Source organism: Triticum aestivum, chromosome 4A (genome assembly GCF_018294505.1).
Source record: "Triticum aestivum cultivar Chinese Spring chromosome 4A, IWGSC CS RefSeq v2.1, whole genome shotgun sequence".
In the NCBI taxonomy this organism is placed as follows: domain Eukaryota; kingdom Viridiplantae; phylum Streptophyta; class Magnoliopsida; order Poales; family Poaceae; genus Triticum; species Triticum aestivum.
In genome coordinates, this window is record NC_057803.1 from 578003109 (window position 1) to 578009108 (window position 6000).

The following is a 6000-nucleotide window of genomic DNA, read 5'->3' on the forward strand; positions in this document are numbered from 1 at the left end:
AGGGGGGCACACCCCGGACACGCGTGCCGGGCGTTTGCAACCGCCACAACACTTCCAGACTTGTGAGAGGCCGCCTACGCAAGATTTGGCGGCATGCTAGCCCCCGGAGGCCGCCGGCCACAGCCGTAGACGCGCGAAGGGCAATCCGCGTAGAGGGAATTTTTCGGATACTTCTCCATCACCAAAAATTATGAAAAAATACCATCGTTCCTATAGCACATGTGCCCACGTCGTGCAAAAAACTCATGATTTTATCGCGCTCCGAGTATTTAGTAATATTGACGCCGCATCGTTACCGCAGAACGTCTACTACCGTGTCATCGCCGTCCGTGAGGGGGGCCACGCCCCGGAGACGCGTCCCGCCTCTTCGGACATGCCACCACACCACCCCGCATGTATGAGGGCCCGGTGCGACGCTCCGGTGGCATTGCTACCCCCAGTGCCCCCGTCCCGCCTAACCCTGTAGCGTTTGACCACGGGATCTAGCCCTTTGACTTTGCACGGACGGGCTTTGACCAGTGGACCTCCCCACCCGGTTGTGTTAGGTCAGCCCATAGGAACACTTTGGAGCAACATCCGGGCCAGACCCACAGCAAGATCCCCTCCGTGTAGACCCGACGCGTCCGTTTCCCCCCTCCAGGTGCCGGCGGCGGCGCCGTCCGTGAGGGGGGCACACCCCGGACACGCGTGCGGGCGTTTGCAACCGCCACAACACTTCCAGACTTGTGAGAGGCCGCCTACGCAAGATTTGGCGGCATGCTAGCCCCCGGAGGCCGCCGGCCACAGCCGTAGACGCGCGAAGGGCAATCCGCGTAGAGGGAATTTTTCGGATACTTCTCCATCACCAAAAATTATGAAAAAATACCATCGTTCCTATAGCACATGTGCCCACGTCGTGCAAAAAAACTCATGATTTTATCGCGCTCCGAGTATTTAGTAATATTGACGCCGCATCGTTACCGCAGAACGTCTACTACCGTGTCATCGCCGTCCGTGAGGGGGGCCATGCCCCGGAGACGCGTCCCGCCTCTTCGGACATGCCACCACACCACCCCGCATGTATGAGGGCCCGGTGCGACGCTCCGGTGGCATTGCTACCCCCAGTGCCCCCGTCCCGCCTAACCCTGTAGCGTTTGACCACGGGATCTAGCCCTTTGACTTTGCACGGACGGGCTTTGACCAGTGGACCTCCCCACCCGGTTGTGTTAGGTCAGCCCATAGGAACACTTTGGAGCAACATCCGGGCCAGACCCACAGCAAGATCCCCTCCGTGTAGACCCGACGCGTCCGTTTCCCCCCTCCAGGTGCCGGCGGCGGCGCCGTCCGTGAGGGGGGCACACCCCGGACACGCGTGCCGGGCGTTTGCAACCGCCACAACACTTCCAGACTTGTGAGAGGCCGCCTACGCAAGATTTGGCGGCATGCTAGCCCCCGGAGGCCGCCGGCCACAGCCGTAGACGCGCGAAGGGCAATCCGCGTAGAGGGAATTTTTCGGATACTTCTCCATCACCAAAAATTATGAAAAAATACCATCGTTCCTATAGCACATGTGCCCACGTCGTGCAAAAAAACTCATGATTTTATCGCGCTCCGAGTATTTAGTAATATTGACGCCGCATCGTTACCGCAGAACGTCTACTACCGTGTCATCGCCGTCCGTGAGGGGGGGCCACGCCCCGGAGACGCGTCCCGCCTCTTCGGACATGCCACCACACCACCCCGCATGTATGAGGGCCCGGTGCGACGCTCCGGTGGCATTGCTACCCCCCAGTGCCCCCGTCCCGCCTAACCCTGTAGCGTTTGACCACGGGATCTAGCCCTTTGACTTTGCACGGACGGGCTTTGACCAGTGGACCTCCCCACCCGGTTGTGTTAGGTCAGCCCATAGGAACACTTTGGAGCAACATCCGGGCCAGACCCACAGCAAGATCCCCTCCGTGTAGACCCCACGCGTCCGTTTCCCCCCTCCAGGTGCCGGCGGCGGCGCCGTCCGTGAGGGGGGGCACACCCCGGACACGCGTGCCGGGCGTTTGCAACCGCCACAACACTTCCAGACTTGTGAGAGGCCGCCTACGCAAGATTTGGCGGCATGCTAGCCCCCGGAGGCCGCCGGCCACAGCCGTAGACGCGCGAAGGGCAATCCGCGTAGAGGGAATTTTTCGGATACTTCTCCATCACCAAAAATTATGAAAAAATACCATCGTTCCTATAGCACATGTGCCCACGTCGTGCAAAAAAACTCATGATTTTATCGCGCTCCGAGTATTTAGTAATATTGACGCCGCATCATTACCGCAGAACGTCTACTACCGTGTCATCACCGTCCGTGAGGGGGGGCCACGCCCCGGAGACGCGTCCCGCCTCTTCGGACATGCCACCACACCACCCCGCATGTATGAGGGCCCGGTGCGATGCTCCGGTGGCATTGCTACCCCCAGTGCCCCCGTCCCGCCTAACCCTGTAGCGTTTGACCACGGGATCTAGCCCTTTGACTTTGCACGGACGGGCTTTGACCAGTGGACCTCCCCACCCGGTTGTGTTAGGTCAGCCCATAGGAACACTTTGGAGCAACATCCGGGCCAGACCCACAGCAAGATCCCCTCCGTGTAGACCCGACCCGTCCGTTTCACCCCTCCAGGTGCCGGCGGCGGCGCCGTCCGTGAGGGGGGCACACCCCGGACACGCGTGCCGGGCGTTTGCAACCGCCACAACACTTCCAGACTTGTGAGAGGCCGCCTACGCAAGATTTGGCGGCATGCTAGCCCCCGGAGGCCGCCGGCCACAGCCGTAGACGCGCGAAGGGCAATCCGCGTAGAGGGAATTTTTCGGATACTTCTCCATCACCAAAAATTATGAAAAAATACCATCGTTCCTATAGCACATGTGCCCACGTCGTGCAAAAAAACTCATGATTTTATCGCGCTCCGAGTATTTAGTAATATTGACGCCGCATCGTTACCGCAGAACGTCTACTACCGTGTCATCGCCGTCCGTGAGGGGGGGCCACGCCCCGGAGACGCGTCCCGCCTCTTCGGACATGCCACCACACCACCCCGCATGTATGAGGGCCCGGTGCGACGCTCCGGTGGCATTGCTACCCCCAGTGCCCCCGTCCCGCCTAACCCTGTAGCGTTTGACCACGGGATCTAGCCCTTTGACTTTGCACGGACGGGCTTTGACCAGTGGACCTCCCCACCCGGTTGTGTTAGGTCAGCCCATAGGAACACTTTGGAGCAACATCCGGGCCAGACCCACAGCAAGATCCCCTCCGTGTAGACCCGACGCGTCCGTTTCCCCCCTCCAGGTGCCGGCGGCGGCGCCGTCCGTGAGGGGGGCACACCCCGGACACGCGTGTCGGGCGTTTGCAACCGCCACAACACTTCCAGACTTGTGAGAGGCCGCCTACGCAAGATTTGGCGGCATGCTAGCCCCCGGAGGCCGCCGCCACAGCCGTAGACGCGCGAAGGGCAATCCGCGTAGAGGGAATTTTTCGGATACTTCTCCATCACCAAAAATTATGAAAAAATACCATCGTTCCTATAGCACATGTGCCCACGTCGTGCAAAAAAACTCATGATTTTATCGCGCTCCGAGTATTTAGTAATATTGACGCCGCATCGTTACCGCAGAACGTCTACTACCGTGTCATCGCCGTCCGTGAGGGGGGGGCCACGCCCCGGAGACGCGTCCCGCCTCTTCGGACATGCCACCACACCACCCCGCATGTATGAGGGCCCGGTGCGACGCTCCGGTGGCATTGCTACCCCCCAGTGCCCCCGTCCCGCCTAACCCTGTAGCGTTTGACCACGGGATCTAGCCCTTTGACTTTGCACGGACGGGCTTTGACCAGTGGACCTCCCCACCCGGTTGTGTTAGGTCAGCCCATAGGAACACTTTGGAGCAACATCCGGGCCAGACCCACAGCAAGATCCCCTCCGTGTAGACCCGACGCGTCCGTTTCCCCCCTCCAGGTGCCGGCGGCGGCGCCGTCCGTGAGGGGGGCACACCCCGGACACGCGTGCCGGGCGTTTGCAACCGCCACAACACTTCCAGACTTGTGAGAGGCCGCCTACGCAAGATTTGGCGGCATGCTAGCCCCCGGAGGCCGCCGGCCACAGCCGTAGACGCGCGAAGGGCAATCCGCGTAGAGGGAATTTTTCGGATACTTCTCCATCACCAAAAATTATGAAAAAATACCATCGTTCCTATAGCACATGTGCCCACGTCGTGCAAAAAAACTCATGATTTTATCGCGCTCCGAGTATTTAGTAATATTGACGCCGCATCGTTACCGCAGAACGTCTACTACCGTGTCATCGCCGTCCGTGAGGGGGGCCACGCCCCGGAGACGCGTCCCGCCTCTTCGGACATGCCACCACACCACCCCGCATGTATGAGGGCCCGGTGCGACGCTCCGGTGGCATTGCTACCCCCAGTGCCCCCGTCCCGCCTAACCCTGTAGCGTTTGGCCACGGGATCTAGCCCTTTGACTTTGCACGGACGGGCTTTGACCAGTGGACCTCCCCACCCGGTTGTGTTAGGTCAGCCCATAGGAACACTTTGGAGCAACATCCGGGCCAGACCCACAGCAAGATCCCCTCTGTGTAGACCCGACGCGTCCGTTCCCCCCCTCCAGGTGCCGGCGGCGGCGCCGTCCGTGAGGGGGGGCACGCCCCGGACACGCGTGTCGGGCGTTTGCAACCGCCACAACACTTCCAAACTTGTGAGAGGCCACCTACGCAAGATTTGGCGGCATGCTAGCCCCCGGAGGCCGCCGGCCACAGTCGTAGACGCGCGAAGGGCAATCCGCGTAGAGGGAATTTTTCGGATACTTCTCGATCACCAAAAATTATGAAAAAATACCATCGTTCCTATAGCACATATGCCCACGTCGTGCAAAAAATCTCATGATTTTATCGTGCTCCGAGTATTTAGTAATATTGACGCCGCATCATTACCGCAGAACGTCTACTACCGTGTCATCACCGTCCGTGAGGGGAGGCCACGCCCCGGAGATGCATCCTGCCTCTTCGGACATGCCACCGCACCACCCCGCAGGTATGAGGGCCCGGTGCGATGCTCCGGTGGCATTGCTACCCACCAGTGCCCCCGTCCCGCCTAACCCTGTAGCGTTCGACCACGGGATCTAGCCCTTTGACTTTGCACGGACGGGCTTTGACCAGTGGACCTCCCCACCCGGTTGTGTTAGGTCAGCCCATAGGAACACTTTGGAGCAACATCCGGGCCAGACCCACAGCAAGATCCCCTCCGTGTAGACCCGACCCGTCCGTTTCACCCCTCCAGGTGCCGGCGGCGGCGCCATACGTGAGGGGGGCACACCCCGGACACGCGTGCCACGCGTTTGCAACCGCCACAACACTTCCAGACTTGTGAGAGGCCGCCTACGCAAGATTTGGCGGCATGCTAGCCCCCGGAGGCCGCCGGCCACACCCATAGACGCGCGAAGGGCAATCCGCGTAGAGGGAATTTTTCGGATACTTCTCCATCACCAAAAATTATGAAAAAATACCATCGTTCCTATAGCACATGTGCCCACGTCGTGCAAAAAAACTCATGATTTTATCGCGCTCCGAGTATTTAGTAATATTGACGCCGCATCGTTACCGCAGAACGTCTACTACCGTGTCATCGCCGTCCGTGAGGGGGGCCACGCCCCGGAGACGCGTCCCGCCTCTTCGGACATGCCACCACACCACCCCGCATGTATGAGGGCCCGGTGCGACGCTCCGGTGGCATTGCTACCCCCCAGTGCCCCCGTCCCGCCTAACCCTGTAGCGTTTGACCACGGGATCTAGCCCTTTGACTTTGCACGGACGGGGTTTGACCAGTGGACTTCCCCACCCGGTTGTGTTAGGTCAGCCCATAGGAACACTTTGGAGCAACATCCGGGACAGACCCACAACAAGATCCCCTCCGTGTAGACCCGACGCGTCCGTTTCCCCCCTCCAAGTGCCGGCGGCGGCGCCGTCCGTGAGGGGG